This window comes from Wolffia australiana, chromosome 11, assembly GCF_029677425.1.
Source record: "Wolffia australiana isolate 7733 chromosome 11, ASM2967742v1".
NCBI classification, from domain to species: Eukaryota; Viridiplantae; Streptophyta; class Magnoliopsida; order Alismatales; family Araceae; genus Wolffia; species Wolffia australiana.
In genome coordinates this window covers 7,799,995-7,822,220 of record NC_135845.1, presented here as the reverse complement: position 1 = coordinate 7,822,220, position 22,226 = coordinate 7,799,995, and positions in this window count along the sequence as shown.

The following is a 22,226-nucleotide window of genomic DNA, read 5'->3' as shown; positions in this document are numbered from 1 at the left end:
TGAGAGTATAGTTATCACAACTCCTTGATTTAAACATCCCTCCTTAGTTACGATATCATTACTTAGGAAAATTTTCAAAGATTATATATTAGGATATAATATATCTCTTTATCTTATAAACTAATATATATTTATACCTATGATGATGTATCATTATTGATATAATTATTTGTCCTTTTATGCTTTATATTCATGCATGAATAAGGACGTTGATAAATATACATATATATATTTATGTATATGACTTTACAGTATCATATAAGTGTATAAAGGAGCATATAAATATTTATATGTTAGTTTATTTAAATCCCAGATTTATTAAGTTAACTTCAAATTTCATAGCATTTTCTATAGAAAGGGCGTTATTATTAAGTTAAATTTATGTAGCTTTCCAGATATATGAATGAGTGGGGGTAAAAAGAACAGCAAAAGTAAAACCTAGTTATCTTTGTGCACGATTTTCTTCTCTTCTCTTGTGCTTTGTAATAGTGTCCTACCTTCCATGTGAAGGTTTATCCAGAACCTGCACGAGATCTTGAGCTCAAAACGAGGTTTGTCTGGTTGTTCATGTCTTTATCAATTTATCACTACTCTGATTTTTAAATAGCAATCAATTGTTCTCTGTATATAGATTGATCAGTGATGGCGCACGCCATCAAAGATCGTCGACGATGTCGTCCGCACCACCCGCCACCGTCGTCGAAGATTGGGTGCTGAATGCTCGATTATCGTTTTTCATTTTCGTCTTTCTTTCTCTCGTGTTTTATGTTTTCCTGTCTCGTCGTTGTGTTTTCATCGTGTTCATGACTCGTCCCGTACGTCCTTCATCGTTGTCATGGGGAGGCCCCCCCCTGAATTCTACCTCAACCCCTTCTTTGCCCCCCGATCGCTGCCTCCCAATTCACAGTTCAGTGCGGGGGCAATTGACGGCAACGGAGATTCAGCGCTGACTCCACCCAATTGCTCAGCCGAGTCCACACCGGGATTCGGAGATTGCTTTTCGCCCGGCCTATTTGACTGGCTTGGAATCGACCAAGAACTCCCTACCGCGACCTGGTTCCACCCTGCTCGAGAATTCCTCGGCTGTTCTGGATGGGTGTTATTCTTGGTCGGGAACTCAACTAGGGTGAGATCCCGACATATTGAGAAACTCATTGTGGTCGAGTTCCTCATCGATTGGGAACTCGACCTGACTGAACTTTCATCTGATTTGGGAGAGTACTCGGTCGTGACTCAAAGTGATGGGAGTCCCCTCTGATCGAGAGTTTGCTTGGATAGGGAATTTGTCGATTGTGGTTCCTTGAGCGGGAATCCCAACTGAACTAGAGCACGCTTGCTTGGGACTTGCTTAGTCATGATCCAAAGTTGATCGGGAATCCGCCACAATCCTTATCTCCCATGCCTGGTGCATCTGCGACGATGGCTAATTGCCTGATTTGCTGATTCATGCCGCCAAGCGAGTTCGAATGATCACCCATATCACCTCCGACAGTCATTGCGGCCCAATGGGGTATTCTGCTATTAAAGGGAATCAACCCGTTGCTGCCTGCTTGCCATAGCTGCCCATCGCATCGGTGTTGTGAGTCCACTACACAAGCGCCGACTACGACCGGTTGCTGGCTGGAGCCGCGACCGCTGCACTTTTGTCTTCCTCTCTCCTCCGACCCTTTACATAGAGCTCAAGCATCATCATTGCTCGGCGAGTTGTCGTACGCTCTTCGGCGCCTCTCTGCTCCACACGCTTTCGACTGCCGCCGACTGTGGACAAAACTCTGCAGCGCGAACCACACTGATGAGGTATGCCATCCTCTCCCGTCGCTCGTATTTTTACCTTTTGCAATATAATTTCGTCTTGGCTCCACCGCGCTGGGGCTAGGTAGGTGAGAGAGGTATTGAGAGGAAAATTACGAACAACTTTGAGTGTCTTACCGGTACGAAAGAGACCGTCCATTACGTGCAAGCCGTACGGATAGATTTCGTTTGGCCGTAGACGCCTTCGTCACTCCGACGAGGTTTGAGAGGCCACCGTCGGCATCACCCTGCGACCCTGTCCAAGCTTTGAGCTTGGTGGCTCCCTCGAGTCGGAGCCTTCACGTACGACATGTAGGACACTCATTTTATGCATCGTAGTTACATCAACCCGTTAGGATTACCTGTCAAACGACGACACCGTCGACGTTTGATACCATGATCACTTATTGGTACTGAGCCATCATACTCGGTGCTGACCGGACGACGTCTGACATCAATTAGTGTATCAACAAGTTGATGTAACATGACCTGCGGGGATCGAGCGGCTCGCATTAACACCACAAGGAGTGGAGGGCAGAGCGGCGGAGCAGCACCGCAAGGCAGACGCTCCAGCAGCGGTGATTGGGTGGGCCCGGCTATGTTCTGCTATCGAGCGTCAAAGATAGACATTGGTGGTGCGGAGCGGCAGCTATATATCCTACTGCGGTATGTACTTCGCAGCGGTAAACTAGCGGTGGCATGTCATCCAGCGATCGTCTCCCCTGGTAGCTTCTCTAGGAGACCAGAGTGATGGGCAAGTGACGACAGATGGCGCAGCGGCAGAAGGCGGCTGCATGTGACGGACAGCGCAGCGGCATAAGGCAGCTGCTTCTACATTCTATCGGCTTAACTAGCTACGAAGGCTGTAACTAAGAGGGCTCTAACTAGCTATGAACGTACGGACGTGAGCATCGGCGGCGGGTCGTCCGGCGACGACTCTTCTAGAAACTAATCTAAGGGACTCTAGGCGTGCATATGGCGCGGGTGAACACTATGGCGCAGGTAGGTGCAGGTACGGATCTCTGAATTGTGCGCGGTATGGATGCCTGAGGCGACGCACTATGATCTAGGACGGCGGAGGCAGGCGATGGAGGTCGGTTCGGCTAAGGGCGGATGAGGCGGAGGAGCGTGGTAGAGGCGACCGAGGCGGCTAAGGAGACGGAGGGCGGACGAAGTGACCGAGGGCCGTAGTGGTGACCGACGGCTGTCCAAGGGTGGCGAGAGGCAGCCCTGGTCGCCTAGAGGGTGCTGGTTGATCAATCAACAAGTGGAATGAAAATAGTCCTACAAGTGATACTATCATTGAAAGGAACAATGAAGGAATGAAAAAAATATTTTGGATACACTGGTAGAAGATACATAAGAAACCTCATGACATTGTCAAAGAGAAGCAGATCCGAAAGACAACGTGGATTCTTAATTCAAGAACACAACACAGAAAACACCATGTTATTTCATTTTGAGTTAGTAATTTTCACATAAAAACAAATTTCTTCTTTATTATCTCCTCATTAATCAGTTAAACTATTTCTTTTAGTTTCATATCCTAATATTTTCTTGTGTTATTCTCACACATTTTATGACTAGTCCAAATCTATAAACTTTATATTTTTATGACTTATTTTTGATTAAATCAAATTTTCATATTTTTATGACATAATATGCACCCAACAACGTGTTGCCAATTGATTCTTGATCGAACGATGTTCAATCACAATTTTTTGTTATTGATACACATTGATACTCATTGAAAAAATTGATATGATGGAATCTCATTTTCCATCCCATAAGGGCTAATATTTCACTGATGCCTCTCTATTTTGTGAAAAACATATGGTACATGAACAAACAGTAAAAATGAATGGCAGAGACTGACAAAAGAAATTCTTACTTCGAAGGCTCTTTTCCTAGATAAAATTCAATAAATAAAGGTATAAGTACGTGGAGACAAATGAATGGCAGAAAATAGCGAAGACATTTGACGTATCTAGCACATCTTCATGTCCAAGTCATTCCCTAAATTTGTTATAGGCACAGATCATTGTATCTGCGAATTAATTTATTAAAAATAGAAAAGATATTGGTGTAACATATGATAGTGCATCGCCACACCAAGGAATGTTAGATGAATCTTCAAATCCTTAGTCTCTTTCAATCAGTCTACCAAGTTAGGAAGTGATTTCACAGATTTTGTTAAAAATATCAAGGACCGATCTTATAGATCAAGCTGTAAGATGGATGGATGAGAGAAAGACAAATCTACCCTTAAAACTCATCTTGACTTTCCTCTTGTGATATCAATCCCTGAAGTTAATGAACCCTGGGTGTGGATTTGATGTAAACATTTCTATCTGTTCCTAAACGGTGCCATAATTTCAAGTCTATGATGTAAACAATGAATGTAGTTCCCTTGTTTTTTTGTGCCAAGAACGACATGCATCGGCGTTAGTTAATAATAGGAAAATGTATTTTCATCTTCTTCTTTATTGTGGGGCATGTTGCGCACTTAGACATGGCATTCACAAAAGACGAGGAGATTGAATCAATGTTTCAAAGAGAAATCTCTTGGGATTTTTGTTCGGTTCTACATGCCTAGATCTGGATGAAGACAAGGATTGGATGCAGCGAAAGACTTAAACATAATCAAAATCACATCATTAAAACTATTAAATAAAGTACATGCGCATGGATCACATCCGTAATTTCTTGGATCTCAGAGTGAGACAAATTGAGCTGCTCAAATGTGCAACCTCTAGACATATCTACACAGTTCTTGGCACATTGGATCTCCTCCTCCTCCTTCTCCCTCGTCGTTATCATGACATCCCGATCGCATTAGGAGTGGAGAGGAAGTGTGAGGAGAAAGGAGAGAAAGATGAAGGCCACTGAACAATTCTGGCTTGGGTGAATTTGGTTTAGAGCCTTCCCCTATTTATACTAAGTGGATATTTTTCATAAAAGCCCAAACTTAAGTATATTTTTCGATGTCCAAAGACCTTTTGTGTGTGACCCTCTAGGCCCATGTATCAGTCTAGTTAACAACTCCAATGACCCAATAACATTTATTGGCATTCGAAAATTAATTAACTATATCATCATTTAGATTAATTAACGTCAGATAGATTTAACCCAATTGAAAGGTTGAGTCTCCAACACGTGGGGCGCCAAGCTACACCTCGTGCTCCAAACGATACACATGAGTATGTATCGACTCACTCATGGCACATGTCATCAGTTATCGTGTGTGTATAGTCCCTCATCCACTTGACACTCCTAGGAAGACTTAGGGTATGGTCAACTATCAAACCTTAATTGGTCATCCAAGTTAGTACTAATGCATTCAAATATCATCGGAGAACTCTTTTCCCAATATTTCACTGCCTAGGAAAGGATTTCATCGCCTCGTCTTCTTTGAGCTATTACCCCTTACACTAAGGGTCGACAATCCCATCTTGACCACTCAATCGTCTTCATGAACTTCTTGATGCACCCAAACTGAGACTAGTTAGAATCCCATGATTAGGGACACAAATGTCATAGTCAAAGTACATATATCCGTTCACAATACATATTCGGTGTCTCAGGTGTAAGGACCACTCACACAACCGTGACATGAATCAACTTGATTGATTTCTCAGTATAATACCATTCAGGGATTCATACAGATGCATTCAGTGAACTCTTTCCACTAAAGAGCACCCACTATCTGTCCTTACTGTCTTCCGCTAATGACTAAGAGACCGGCCAGACTCATCATATGAGTGAGGTTAGATAGCGATATTCTACCCGGATACTTTGATGTCCTTCTTGAGTATCCCTCAAATAGGAATATTTAGAACACATGCTTAAAAATTAGTGATCTCCATATTATGATCTCATCATAATTCAGTAAGTCTGATTATTTATTCATGAACTTCATTATAAGCATCACACATACACTATAATGAATATGTTCTATTAATGTACATGGAATGAAATATGGAATGTGTGATTGGCTTGACGGCCACATATATTTCCATCAATTTTTCAGGCAACAAAGCTGCTGAGAAGAAGAGAGAAAAATGGACGACCAAGATTTATCCAATTTGGGAGCTTGAGATCTCACAATTCAAAAAATCGATTGAGCTGGAATTTTGAGGGTAGCTTCATCTTGATCCCTTATTTTCATCTATGACCTATGATCTATAAATTGATGAATGAATATGTGTAATTTAAATTTTTTATACATTAGTGAGCTGGTTGAAATAGAGTGAGTTTTTAAGATCTATGAAGCTTGCTCTTGTTGTCTTGTTTTTTTGAGGAAAGGCAAGAGAGAAGAGAGTGAGACTACTTGCACTCAAATAATTGCAATGATCTTGGTGGATTATAAGCATCCTTTTTATTACATTGGTTCCTTTCATCATTATCATTGGCTTTGTTCAATCTCATCATCTAATTATACCATCACATCACATCTTATGCCATGCACTTTACCATGTCATTTTCATCTCATCATCACCGCCCTTGCACAATTTTTTCTTTAACACATCTATACCATCTACTTGTTATCTACTTTATTAATCTCAATCTTATTCATAATTATCACCTTCTCGACTTATATTTTCCTCATCTCTTGACCTTTTAGTTTTATGTATCTCCCATCATCTCTTTAATCACTATTTAAGAATATTAAATCATTCAGTATTGTTCCCTTCTGGAGACAATGCATACTAATGATTAGCAAAAATACTTAAGTGATTACAGGTTTGTAGTTTTATTGATTACACTTAAATCACCAATTATGAATTAAAATCCAAATTTTGAGTTTATCACCATGCCCATGAGCCCGCACGTGCAAATCATCTCAGGCAACATCATATCCACATGCAACTTCTGCAAGCTCTTGAAAAAAGATTTATCATGTAAAAATACACCACTTACTTGTGCCTTAGAAAATTATAAGTACACAATTCCCTCATAATCAACCTTCAGTTCCCTATAAGCAATACTTATTCCAATTAATTAGTATGAATGATAATAATATTATAGATAAAAGTCAAGTGGATAATACTTCAAAAATGTATGATATGATTATTGTTGATTGTGAGACACAACCATGTGGTTAGATAGTAAGAAATGAGGCTGACATTTCTATTAGGAAATGGGAAATAATTCAATAATCTTGTATAAACTGTGATAGGGGAAGCTGGACTCATTATGAGCTTAAATAGTAGCATTAAGTAATCTAGAAATAGAGTTAGAGAGAGTCAATAGAGGAGTTAGACAGAAATTAGAGGGAGTTATATTAATATAAGTGAAGATATGTGAGAGTGACGTATCGTGAAGTCACTAATAAAGGAGTTTTGTCGGAGGGAATAATAGAACAAAATAAGAGTAAGTGATGGCGAGGACGCCAACACATCACTGTCAAACGCGTCGCCACGGTCAACTAAAGTCAACACGCCTGCTATGGACCCAACGGCGAATTCAACCGAAGTCAACCCGCCACGATCAACCGAAGTCAACACCAAAGTCAACACGTCGCAACTGTCGACAAGCACGTCTCCACCCGCGCACGTCCCTACATGCATCATGAAACGACGCTAGAGGCAGATCCACAACTGCCCTTTGGCGTGACACGGCGCACGTCTTTAATTTCTTGTCTCTAATTTCTCGTCATTTTCTCTTTCCTCCAAGGCCTATATATAGGCCATTGTTTTCAAGAAACACTTAGGCAGTCGTAATTCAAGAATCGAGTTTTTGTTTAACTCTTCTTGGAGGACTGCCCAGCCTCCCCTATCCTTCTTCTTACCCTAGTGCCGCCACCGCAACCGCCATCGTCATCGCTGCCGGCCATCCACCCGATCGTCTCCTCCACCATCTTCGTCCCTTCTCTCTCTCCCTCCCTCCTGCGCTCTCCCTCTCTCTCTCTTTCTCTCTCTCCTTCACCCTCCTGGGTTACCCTGGAACGTCCAAGGTCACCCATCAAGGCCCGCCCAAGGTTGCCTCAGGCCGCCCACGCAGGGCCCCCCAAGGCCACCTAGAGCTGCCCATCAAGGTTCGACCAAGGTTGCCTCAGGCCGCCCACTCAAGGCCACCTAGAGCCGCCCATCAAAGACCCGCCCAGGGTTGCCTCAGGCCGCCCACGTAGGGCTGCCCAAGGAGGCCCAGAGCCGCCCATCAAGGCCCGCCTAGGCTTGCCACAGGCCGCCCACGCAGGGCTGCCCAAGGCGGCCCAGAGCCGCCCATCAAGGCCCGCCCAGGGTTGCCGCAGGCCGCCCACGCAGGGCTGCCCAAGGCCGCCCATCAAGGCCCGCCCAGGGCCACCCCAGGCCGCCCACGTAGGGGCTGCCCCGCCCATGGCCGCCCACGACCGCCCATCAAGGCCGTCTAGGGCCGTCTCAGACTGCCCACGCAAGGCCGCCCAAGGCTGCTCAGAGCCGCCATCTAGGGATGCCCCAGGGCCGCCCCTGGCCGCCCACGCAGGGACGCCAAAGGTCGCCCTTCGAGGGCCACCCAAGGCCATCCCCAGGCCACCGCCTAGAGCGCCCCAAGCTGCCGGTCAGCACCGCGCGCGCTTGTGCCCCAACGTCGGCCGTCGTCGATGCCGTCCAACGCTTCGAGCCTCGCGCGCTACGCGCGCTCGGGGTGCGCTGTGCGCCCTCCGCGCACTCCGTGCGCTCAGCGCCCGAGCGCGCTGCTCTACGCACTCCGTGCGCTCCGCGCACCCTATGCGCGCTTCGCACGCGCGGGTATTTGCCTACGCTTGACTCTGTGACAACGACAACTACTCACTACCAGGGCCGTTCAACGCCCGGAACGTCCAGATCTTGTCGTCCAATGGGCCTCTCAACGCCCGGACTCACCCGGACTCGCCCAGCCTCGTCACGATCAGAATTTCCCGCATCCTCTTCACGCACCACGGTGCCGAGGTACGCTTGAACTCTTTGGTGTCGAAGTGTTCCCCGCTCAGTATTTTCTCGAGAAGTTTCCACCGCCGTCAGAATTAGATTTGGTTTGGGATTTTCTACTTCTTCTCTCTCTTTCTCGAGTGTATCCTCGCAACGCGAATTTGGATAATGATTTCGGTGCTTAGGCATCGTCGCAGTGGGGGAAGACAGTACTCCCGCCCTTGACAAGGGTCGGAACTGCACCACCAGATTTTCATCGATTTTAAATTCTGAATCCGATTGTGTGATTTCTGAGGCTGTTTTATCCCTCGTTGTCCCTCTACCCGTAGTTTGCCCCGTCAACCTAATCGTCCATTCCTTCGTCGTCCACACCCTAGTCGATCACTCCGTAGTCGTCCTACGTCAGTAAGTTAAAAGGTTCATATAAGTTTATCACATCAGATTATATCAATTGATCGAATATAGGAGTGAGTGAACAGCCGAGCAAATGATGTCTGATGTCTGGTATCTGCTCTTCTACTGAACTTCAAGTTATTCACAATCTTCAATTTTTGTCGAATCCCTTCTTCTGAAAAATTTCTGTGTCGAATTCTTTGAGTTGACTTGTTTCTGTTGATCTAAATATCTGGTTCTTAATACAAACATCAAACACAAAATCATTCATTTGAGCAAATATTGCATTGAATTCATAGAGTTTAATAATTTGAGTCGATCATCGAATCAAGATCTATATAGAACTGCACAAAATAAAAATCTCCTACATCTTTTTTCCGCGCTTCTGCCTTATGCCCCCGTCTGACTTTTTCTTGTTGGTGTTCATTCTCGTTCCCAAAGGTTCACATCTAGAGAGAGATATCGATCGATTGATGGATCGATCGATTGATAGAGAGAGAGAGAGAGAGTGGGAGAGAGTGCGTGAGAGAGAGATATCGAGAGAGAGTGAGAGACAGAGATCAAGAGAGATCGAGAGAGATCAAGAGAGAGAGAGAGACAGTCAGACAGAGAGAGAGAGAGTGAGAGAGAGAGATCACGAGAGATCGAGAGAGAGAGAGAGTCAGACAGGCAGAGATAGAGAGATCAAGAGAGATCGAGAGAGACAGTCAGACAGACAGAGAGAGAGAGATCAAGAGAGATCAAGAGAGAGAGAGACAGAGAGAGAGAGAGATCAAGAGAGATCGAGAGAGACAGTCAGACAGACAGAGAGAGAGAGATCAAGAGAGATCAAGAGAGAGAGAGACAGAGAGAGAGAGCAAGAGAGATCGAGAGAGAGAGAGACAGAGAGAGAGAGATATCGAGAGAGAGTGTGAGAGAGAGATAGCGAGAGAGAGAGAGAGAGAGAGAGATCGACAGAGATCAAGAGAGATCGAGAGAGAGATCGAGAGAGAGAGAGAGACAAGAGAGAGTGAGAGATATCGAGAGAGAGTGAGAGAGAGAGATATCGAGAGAGAGATCAAGAGAGATCAAGAGAGATCGAGAGAGAGAGACAGAGAGAGAGAGAGATATCGAGAGAGAGTGTGTGTGTGTGTGAGAGAGAGAGAGAGAGAGACAGAGAGAGAGAGTGAGAGAGAGAGATATCGAGAGAGAGAGAGAGAGATCAAGAGAGATCGAGAGAGAGAGAAGGGACCGAGACAGAGAGAGAGAGATCGAGAGAGAGAGAAGGGACTGAGACAGAGAGAGAGAGGGAGAGAGAGAGTGTGTGAGAGAGAAAGAGAGATGTAGCAGAAGAAGAAGAGAAGAATGGAGATAGATGAGAATGAGAAACAAAACAAGGATACAAGGATTAAGATTGTTGATCTATTTTTTAAAATTTTAAATTTTTACAGATGAGTTGATATTTATAGGCATTTCTAGCAATGGATAGTTATAGACAGTTATAGATCAAGAGACGTAATTGTCTATTTTAAATAAAACATGACCGTTAGTTTGTCTAACGATTTATTTTGCCTATCTAGATTTAATCCTATTTACTGGACTTAATCCTATCTAGACTTAATTCTATCCACTAGATTTAATCCTACATGTAATCCTATCAATCTAAATATCTTAACGAGTATAAGTACATGTTCATTTTTACTAACTACTTCTGTTAAATCCTATCAGTCGAAGTAGATCACTTTACATTCCTCATTAAGAGAAAGAGAGAGAGATTGAGAGAAAGTGAGAGAGATATTGAGAGAGTGAGAGACAGAGACAGAGTTTGAGAGAGTGTGTGAGAGAGAAAGTGAGAGAGAGAGAGAGAGAATGGACAGATAAAGAGAGAGAGAGAGAGGGAGAGAGAGAGACAGAGAGTGAGATAGAGAGAGAATGTACAGATAAAAAGAGAGAGAGGGAGAGAGAGAGACAGAGAGTAAGAGAGAGAGCGAGAAAGAGAGAGAGAGAGAGAGATCGACAGAGTGTGTGAGAGAGAGTGATCAAGAGAGTAAGAGAGAGATCAAGAGAGTGAGAGAGAGAGAGTGAAAGAGAGAGTGCGAGAGAGAAGGGACAGAGACAGATAGAGAAAGAGAGAGAGAGAGTGAGAGAGAGAGACTGAGAGAGTGAGAGAGAGAAAGAGCGAGAGAAGGGGATAGAGAGAGAGACAGAGAGAGAGACTCAGAAACAGAGAAAAAAAGATGGATAAAGAAAATGGAGGGAAAAAGGAGATGGGGAAAAAAGGAGGAGAAAAAAAGGACGAAGTGAAAATATGGAGGAAAAAAGGATAAGAGAAAAAAGTGGAGGACAAAATGGACCAAGAGAAAAAAAGATGGACAGGGAAGGACAGGAAAGGAGAAAAGAAAGGAGGGGGAAAAGTTTCAAGGAGAAAAAGTACAATGAAAACTTTAGAAGGAAAGAGAGGCGGCAAAGAGGGGGAAGAGGAGGAGAATACAAAAACAAGGATGAAGAGAAGAGGAAAGGGCATATCTTATGCGCTGGCATGCCTTGAGGTTAGACCTTGGACTTCTTTTCTTTTTCTCAACGCTCATGGCACATCATTCCAGGTCGTCGATTGGCGTCTGCTCTAGCTTGTTTATTACTAGGATGATGGCTGGAACGGGCCGATCAGAAAAGAAGTTGCCAGTGCAGCAATGTCATGCGGCCAATGCAGGTACATGTTCAACCTTTAACAGAGCAAAATCTGCATTATTTAGCTTTGAACTAAGCCAACATGAAGTGATACTGTGCACATAAGCTACCCATTCGAGACTTGGGATTGCCACCTCTACGTGGAAGACTCAGGAGTAAAGATAGGAACCTGGTGATTGAGAAGGTGGATACGAGATTAAATGGCTAGCAGTGTGACGTGTTGTTGAGAGGGGGCCAGTTGGTACTCTTACGGTTGGTGCTTTCAGCCTTTCCGTTGTTTTACTTATCAGTCTTTAAGTTGCTTGGCAATTGGCAGGAAACCATGATCATAATTTTTTTTGGAAAGGATGTGAAGCAGGGAATGGTACATGACATGCTTAGGTCTCTTGGGAGGTGGTTTGCCAACATGCGGAGCAAGCGAGGCTTGGGCTGCTACGCTTGGTGCCTTCGAATAGATGGGGCCAGGATAATGGGGTCAGTTAAAGATATGGTCATGAAAGAAGGGAGAGATAGCTACGGCACAAAGATAAATTGGGAGCAAAGAAGATCCCCAATCAGAGGAGTGTCTCCTTTTTGGCAAGGCATGAAACTCATCTTCCCGGTAGTTTAGAGGTTCTTTGAAGCCAGGCTAGGTGATGGGTCTCTATTCTGATACTGGATGGATGGCTGGGTGGCTTGTGGTAAGCTATGAGAGGAGTCCCAAAGCATCGGTCAAAGATTGTTGGGATGACACATGGAACTCAATTTTGGAGGGGGTTCTTTTGACTAGAGGGTAGATGAATGGCTGATAATGTAGCAGGCCATGGCATACTTTCTGCCTTTGAATGGGACACAATGTTTTGGATGGCTATTGGTTAGGAGATGAGTTATGACCAGAACCCTCAGAAAGTGTATCCTCTACTATGCATCTTCTAAGACTCCCATATGCACAGAAGAGGAGGAAAATCATTCGCATCTATTCTTCAAATGTTTGTCTGCCCAAGTTGGGGGTGGACGTGTCCTTTGATGAGGCATGATAGGGCTCCATCCAGGCATGCTGGGGCTTGACCCAGGCCAAGGGGACATATGGGATGGGGAGGGGTCCTTGGGATACTATGGGCGATATGGTTGTACCACAATGAGGTAGTGTTTAGGGGAAGGGTTGTCTCGACAGACATTGTCTTACATGATGTGGGGAGCCTCATTCAGAGGGAGAGATGATTGGAGAGACAGCCATGTTTTTCGTGTCTGCACATTCATCTATGATGGAGGACCATCCAGTCGCGCGCGTCCAGACTCGTCATCAGCCACTTCGCGGAGGCCGAGCCGACGTGAATAACCCACACTTTTGCTACCAGATTTGAGAAGCTGCATTCACACCGTCTTGGTACGTGTCGTGATGTTCACTTGATTTTATGGCAGCACGCTCCTTGTATATTAGCCTCATCTTTGTGTCGTATTATTCTTGTTTCGTTGTCTTTGGATTGTAGGGTGGCCCCTCCTGCGTGAGTACATGCCCCCTCGTATGGTTTTATTAGCTTGGTTAAATTAGTTTCCATCTTTAGGGGGAGGAAATCCATGTTGGGCTTCTTCTCCCCTGAAAGAACCCTTTTAAGGGGAAGCCCAATAAGGTTCCCCCTTTAAAAGAAGCCCATTTGGGCATCCCATAACTGCCCCTTTCTCTCTGTAAAGAGGGTGGGGGTGGATGTGGGAGGGCATGCTTGATTGTTTTGGAAAAAAACCAGATCTAGACTTGAGAAGTCAGTTATTTTTTTAAGAGAGATCCTTGAGTGCCCCGTTTGTTCTAGAACATTGCTAGTTTAGGAGAGGAGAGGATCTGCGATACACAAATTTTCTCTTTTCGTCGTCACCCAATTTCTACGTCGGATGCTGAGAACACCACCACATGTTGTCAAAATCGCTTGGCGGGATGCCACTCCCATATCTTTCTTGATTGGGTTCGCTCAGCTTTTGTGAATTGCGTTTGAACACAGAGATCCATAGTATGACGGGTTGTGCCAACGTCATCGTCAGCCAAGCTCCGCCAATTTTCTTCTCCCAAGGGTTCCTTGAAAACCCGTTCTGCTTGTCAATAATCCAGGGTTGTATCGCCACGACTCTCGACCATTCATTCGACTACACCACAAGGCGTTCATTCCGTTCGGCAACATCTATCCTTTTTGTAACATGACGGTCAAAATTGACGCTTCATGTTACGTACAGAGGATAAGCACTAAATGCGATGTTTATGATTTGAGAAAATAACAACAAGAAGTACGTTAGTCGTTGGATGATCCAAGACGTCATCGGTATCATCTCACCGGACGGGTGATGACATGGACATGCTCCCAATGACCTAGTTGTTCAGATCAAGGCCGATGGTCTAGGGGACGTTCGCCATCCGTGAGCATCTGCACTATCACCGAGAGCAACATTAGTCCAACACCGACAAGAAGATTTACTTAACACACGAATGATGGTGAAGTTTAACACAGTTAAGTTCACTCGGAGCAAAGAATAGTCAGTGATCGGCACTAAAAGAGATAGTAATACTGTGAAAATAGGGGAAGAAACAGACTTGTAGATTATGCTCCCGAAGCTTGTGGTAGGATTCCGTTATCCTAGAGGAGAATTGGCAGCCGTCAAAGAAAATTGATCAATTGATCACAAGCCACCTGTGGATCCGAGGGGGTCGAATGCTCCAGGCGGGTTGCGGTCGATGCGGTCACCACGTTAGATGTGGTGGGAAGATCCATATAGGCGTTGACAGAGTTATCAATCACTAAGCAACGTTGTCGTTGGACTGAGAGAAAGTTGCAAGATCGCCTATGTCAAAACCAGGCTACAGTCCTGGCATCTGGTTCACGGTTCTGGTCAACGGGATCATGGCCAGAAGAAATAGTAGGCAGTAGAAAGTGATTTTGGTCTCTCCACGGATTTATGATGAAGCACAGATCTATGCAACCCCATCGCAAAATCATGGTTGAAGAAAACATGTCGACAACATGGCAAATCCAAGCCTTGCGCAAGAAGAACCCCGCATGCATCAAGGTGACCAAACATCGCAGAACAATCGATGAAATTGAGCACAGAGGTTACGTATCAGGTGGAGAGTGGCCAATATGGCTCAGAACGGCGTTACCCTTGTCAAAGGTTTCCGGTCGTGCAGGAGTAGATCGTGAATAACACAATAGATGACAGAGGAATAACACCACGCGGGCGATAAATCCGTCAACTCCACTTGCTAGCAGTGTAGTCGCACCAATGTATCCGTAACAATATTGAAAAGAAAATGACAGCAAACTCAGCGGTTCGATGTTGCTATTCTGATTCCCAACATGGATTCTTTGACCAGGATATGTCGACACTCGAGCGGGAATGGTGGAATTACCGAAGTTATTTTTTCGAATATTTTTTTTTCTTTTCTTCTTCTTCTTCTTCTTCTTCTTCTTTTCGAATAGAAGATGGGCATGACAAAAATAAAACACCTTCCATCCTATAAATGGTTTCTAAATATCTGATCACAGCTAGCATGAATGGCATACAATCACATTGGTCAAGATAGAAATGACAGAGGAATAAGATTGAGATAATGTAGAGCAAAGCATGGACATAAAAAGAGGCGAAGAGTCGATATCGGAGTGATATCGTGGAAAGGAAGATAGACGTACTTGGGAGATAGGTATATCCTCGGTAGTGGAAGTAAGGTGATGATTGGTAGAATATGAAATGTGTGGGAAAAATAAGTGATGGAGAATGAGACCCCGCTCCACCAAAGATGACGCCAAAGACCCCGTCGTCGTCGGCGACACCTGGCGGCTCGAGCCCCGCCAGATCGGCCCGCCAAGGCGAGGGCGAAAGGTATCTATGTAGATTTGATTTTTTCGGGCCATTATCCTCGCAAAGGCCCTTTTCATTTCATCTTTTCCCCTTTGAACCCTCTTCATTTTCTTCCCTTTGTTTTGTTTTAAGAAGTCTGTATTAGTGGTCTTAAGAGGGGGGCCCTTACCTAATGTGTTCCCCCTCTTTTGGTCCCTCCTTAGGGCCCATCACTCTCCCTACATAAGGGAAGGAGAGGACGTCCTAAAAGAGAAGTCTTTTGAATTTTTGGAAAAGGAAGGAATCACGTCCCGTCCTCTTGTGAGACAAAGAAGAAAGTAAGGAATAAAAAAAAAGGAGAAGAGAGAGAGAGAGAGAGGGGCAGAACGGTAACGGGGTCGATAGCGATCGCCCATCCCCCATTCAGTCGAGTCTCGTTCCGTCGGGACTCCGCCGACTGAACCCTAGGCGGTCGCCGCTCCGCCGCCGAGGACCCTGAGGCCGCTGCCCGGTCGCCCGAGGCTGCCTCCCCGCATCAACTCAGAGGCCACCACCCTGCACCGCTCGCGCCGAGTCGGGGACCGCCAGAACCCATGGCCGCCGCTGCTCTCTAAGGCTGCCGCCCCGCGCCGACTCGGAGGCTGTTGCCCTAATCGTTGCGCAGCGCCACCCGCGTCGAGTCGGGGATCGCCATAACCCTAGGCCGTTGTCGCCCCATCGCCTAAGGCTGTCACCCCCATCCTGAATCGGAGGCGGCTGCCCTATGTGACGTGGTCGCCGCCCAGCTCTGCCTGTGCCGAGTCTGGGACCGCAGGAACCCTAGGCCACCAATCCCCGCTGATGTTGCCCCCTGAGGGCTGCCGGTTTCCCACCGCAAGAGCCAAGGGACGCCTGATCTGCCGCCGCCAGTTCCGCCGCCTACCAGGCCGACGCACTCTTGAAGCCGGATCCACTGCCTATTAGGCCGACGTGCCGCCACAGCCGACACAGAATTGCCGCCACTGCTGGGTCCTCGTTGTCGCTGGACATCCGCGGCCAGTCTGTTGTGCTCTGCACTGCTGCGTACGCCGGAGCTCGCGCTGGCGTTGCCACGCCACTGCTGCTCGCGCTGTCGTCCCCACGTTGTCACCGCTCACACCATCGCGCTGCCGCTACAGCTGCCGCACCACACCGCCCTCGTCGTCGTCGACACCCGGACTGCTGATGCACTACCGTCGCGCCATCTCGACGTCCGTGCCGCCGCTGCTTGTGCTGCCGCCGCCACTGCCGCTCACGCTCCGCGCCTCTCCCCTACCGACTCTGCTTTTGCACTTCCACTCTTGAGCGGCGCCACGCCGCCAGTCGAGCGAGGCCATGCCACCACCGGCACAGCTCCACTGACCCTGCCCGCCAGTTTCTCTGCATCGACGGGTGTACGACTCTGGGACAATGTCGCCAAGAGGTACTCGCTCCTCTAGCCCGCCCGTTAATTATCCATTGTTTTATATCTCTTCGGTTTGCACTCCACCGCGCTCGGGTTAGAGTAGGCGAGAGTATAACGGACACAAGAGCATCCAAAGAGCATCTTCCCTAGGTACGGGCTGAGCCCATCCGTTACCTGAGAGCACCGACGGATTTAATCCGTTCGGCACCATAGATTCCTTCGTCGCTCTGACGAGTGTCAGGAGGTCACCATCACCGTCATCGGTCGCCTGCCCAGAGCATGGAGCCCGGCGAACCCCACGAGTTGGGGCCTGCACATACCGTCACCTAGGCTTGCATCACATCACATAGTCACGCCTCGATAGGTCCACATCGACGGACGACGTCTTCGACGACCTCCGCGTATTATCACCCTCAGCATCCAAGCATCGCCTCGGATACCTCCTAAAGGATGAGGACTCCTTCGTCATTCTGCATCAATAAGGTAGTGGAAGATGAGGTATTCTGTGCATCGGACTTGGAAAATGACTCGTCCTTATCTTGAAATATGAGTAGGCTAATGGCGAGACAAAACACATAAGTGGATCGGTTATTTTGTGCTGATGGGATGGGGGACCTCACTCACTCATCACTCTACCTTGGAGCAAAGAGCTTCTACCCTTTGACTTTCTATCATCTAATCACCCACTAGGCACTCTCCCCAATTTGAAGTTGAATCCACATTGCTCAAAATCACACACTGTTCTATCTACAACATGCTCTTGATTCGTTCTAGGAGCATAACTTCTCATCACATGATCCCAAACCAACGGATGAAAACTTTGATTCATGTATATACATGTAAATTATGGTTATAAGCAGGTTCAATGCATATGATGTTCCCCAAAATTAAATGCATAAAGCACACTTTGCCATATAACATGAACTAGCTTCCCCCCTACTAGAAAATGCATGGTCCTCAATGCATAATTAAACAAATGACCAGAAGGAAAGATGAGGGAGAGGATGGCAAACAGTGGGGATGGAAGTTGTGGCTCGCCATTGAGATGATGGATATAAAAATCCTGAATAAACTATGGCTGCATCGTACGTCATAATTGATCCAACTTGGTCATAATTGCTCCAACTTGGTCAACATCCTGATCAAAAAATAAAAACACAACAATAAGACTGATAGAGGTTCCACATGAACAAAATATTTCAATTCTTTAAAGAGAGAAATTTAAGAGAGAAATAAGGTTGAGGACTTGGGTCCTAAAAGATCAGGATGTGGATAGCTCTTCAAACCCTCTCCCCCTTATGGCATTGTTGCATCCCTCAGTTCCTTCTTCGCATGGGCTCCACCTACTTGATATGACAGCTAAAGAAGAAATTGGATAAAAGACATAAATAGAAACTGGAAAGGATCCCAGTTCCCATTAGGAGAAGGAAAAATAAATCAAACTAAATATTATCTTAAGCATAAACCTAAATTCAAAGCCTCATGTATAAGAAACTCAATGCCCATGTGTACATACCGATATTTGAGAATGGGGTTTCTTGTATTTTTGGCCCACAAAAGTAAAACATTAAAGAGATTGGGCATAAAGAAAACCCTGCTAGAAAATTCCCATTTCCATTCAAAGAAATGATCATGCCAATCTGTAAAAAAAATTTTGCATAAGAAAGATTCAACCTCAACTTCATTACAATTTTTTTTCATCTTTGTCCTAGGTTGAACTTTAAATAATTTACTAGGCGTCCTGCAAAATTTGTTTTCCATTTCTATTTTCATCAACATCATCCTCATTGAAGCCTTCACATTGCTATTTTCCTTCACATGATTTCTGTCATCAAGAAACATGTAAACATCAGAAATTATTTCATCCACTTCTTCCATTGAGATGCTTGATTCCCCAAAATTATCCTTCTATGATTTGACAAAACAATTGTGTCTCACAACTTCATTCATCTCTTCTTTAATTCTATTGTAAATGGGTTTACATACAATTCCAGTACACAATGCTTTTGGAAATGGAATAGGAGGTTGATACTCTTCAAGATGAGGATGGGTGTTTTCAACCTGACCTTCATCATCTTTCCACCTCTTCTCCCATATCATCCGGAAAAATTAACTCAGCAGTATAACATTCTGATTGTGTTTCCTCATACCGATGTACTTCATCTTCACAAAAAGAGTTCAGCAATTTCCATCTTAATAGTTTTCATTTTTCTGACAAAATAATCTTCCTTAAGGGGACCACTTTATGCTAATAAATCATTCGAAAATTTACAAACATATTTCTCCATTTGTAAGAACCTTAAGATGTATTCTCCCCTTCATAAAAATCATGTGTTTTAGTAGGAAATCCTCTAATCATATTGTGAAGTAAAATCATTTTAGAGAGACATTCATGTTTGAAAACATCGTCATATTCAATAAAATAATTCATCATAAACTGGTCACTCTCTTCGGAGTCATCAAGCTGAGAAATTTTATGCTGAATCATTTCAAACTCATTAAAAAACACATAATGCTCTTTGGAAAAGGAAGATGATGCATTTTCCAATGAACTTGTAGAAGATAGTCCTAACGATGGTGATTGCCCCCACTCATAGTGTGGATATTCCAAAGGGTGCGTATCATGGGTGTTGAAGCAATGATCATGGGTATTATGGAGGGAAAATTTAGGGATTGTTGCCACTATAGATTTTGGATAATACAAATGCTCATGAAAATTGGGGAAGGCCTCGTATGAATGGTCAAAATCATACATAAAAGGATTGATGTCACAATGTAATTTTTCAACATGATGCAAGAAATCTCTATGATCAAGATATTCAGATTGTGAACTTTCATAAAGGCAATGTAATTTGCCCATTATAGTGAGACATTGTTGCTTCATATGCTTAGAAAAAATTGTCTATTATAAGCAATAAAATATAGTGCAAGAATGTAGAGTAGATGAATAATAAGTATTTTATAGAAAATTAAATCAAAAATATTTTGAACATAATTTTAAAGCACTCAATTCACAGAAATGAAAACCAATTGAATTTCCTTAGCGTTGCTCCCCTGGCAATGGCGTCAATTGATAAGCCAAAAAATAGGGGTGAATTTTGAAATTCTATAAGCCCTTGTCATTATTGATTTTAGCTTATACAATAAAATTTATAAAACCCTAACTTAAGATGTATAGTGATAAGTATGGGTATCGTCCAAGGGAAGCTAGTAAGAAATTCAGTTAGTGATCTGCTTGAATAATTTTGACCCTAATTAGAGCTAATGTAATCTTCAATGAAGATCAAATAACTCTAATTAGATGAAGAAGTTAGAAAAGGTGGGTAGAAGAGATGGGAGGAATAGAAGAAGTTAGAAGCTCTAGATTGGCTTCTTTGATCCAATAAAAAGGATCAAAGGGGTCAATTAGAGGGGATAAGAAGAAAATCTGATTTGGATTTAGTTTGATATTTGGAAATTTGGTAACAAAATTTAATAACTATTAGATCATAATGTCAATCTAATATCTCCTAGAAAATTAAACTTTTTAAATTTTTTTTAATGTCCAAATGGAATAGCTAGGTAAATTTCACAATCTCTCCTCTCAATCCCAGTAAGGGCTTGTACGTTCCACTCAAGCCTAGCGATTTAGAAATTCAGACCAAGATCAAGAAGAAAGATGAAGAAATTCTCTAAAAAATCATCCAAATTACACTTAAAAAATCAAATACAAGGAAATAGAAAGCACATAATAAGGTTGATCCAGGATGAAGCTCCTCTCAGTCTTGTAACTGTGATAAAGCCACCTCCAGAATGACCTCCTCCTCTCAAAATTTGGCTTTTATACTCTGGTTATATGGTAAAAATTACTATTTTACCCCCAGTTAAGAATTAATTTGTATCCATCAATGTAGGTTGATTTGGATGATTGAACCATAAAACAGAAAGAGGAAGTCAAGATGATCAAATCTATAAAAAATCACCTCAATCAGACTTCATGAACAAAAGTTATTGATAAATAAAAATTGACCAATCTAATCCATTGGATCCCTTTTCATTTATTTAATTCAATTTTTTCCTTACACATAATGACGTGTCGATGGCTGATTGGTTGGCGCATTTTGAACTTCAAATGGCGGTCTCATTTTTCTGCACGCCACGTACCCCTGTCCTGAAATCAAAATAAAGAAAAAATAGAAAAACTAAACATGGTACAAAGCAATTTGGATTTATCTGTGCGCTTGCACTGTCGCGCGCCACTCATAGAGTGCCACGTCATCTACTTTGTGTGTGCTATGTATGCGTCACACGGGAGGTAAACTTACCGCCCGGAGTGAGAATTCCTTGGAATGTTGCAGAAAAGTCCTTAATTAATTGTGTGAATGCAGAAGGACGCCACCCAAAAAATATTTTTGTACATCCCTTTTCACTTTCTCTCTCCTCCATTTTTCTAAAAAAACCATGAAAAATCCTGATTTATTCCAATAAAACCTTGCAACTATCTTAATTGCTTACTACCAAGACCAAGAGCTTTTTTAAGCTTTGAGTTCCAAGGGAAATTTATGAAAAAGCCATTTGACTTTAGAAAATTTTTAAACACTCTTATTTATCTTATAAATATACTTTTTTGCTTAAAAATTCATTTCTTCCTTGAATTAATTCCCAATTAATCGGATAAAATTTCAGAAAATTCCAAAAAATTCAGTAATTCATCCCCACATTAATCAACACCAAATTTAATTTTTAGAACTGCCATTTTCATTTAGTATATAATAATAAACCTATTCTTAACTATTTAAATGCACAAAACTGTGATAATTGCTTGAAATAATTACCAAATTTAGGGTGTTATCACTGGTCGTGCAAGAGCAGATCATGAATAACACAATAGATGACCACGCAAGCGATTAAATCTGTCAACTGCACTTGCTGGTAGTGTAGTCGCACCAACCTATCAGTAACAATATTGAAAAGAAAATGACGACAAACTGTGCGGTTCAATGTTGGTATTCTGATTCCTGACATGGATTTTTTGACCAGCATTTGTGGACACTCAAGCGGGAATGGAGGACTGGCGAGAGCAAAGATCCGCTGGGTCTTCCCACATAGATAGGACCAAGAAGGGTGACGAGAAAAGTCTCCATGGATGGGGCAAACACGAATGAAATCTAAGATGAAGAGGGGAAGGGCCCCACAAAGGAACAACACAAACTGTCTTCTTCTTTTCTTCAACAAAACACAAGACTAATTACCAACTCGAAAATCAGATCTCAAAATTTCAAAAT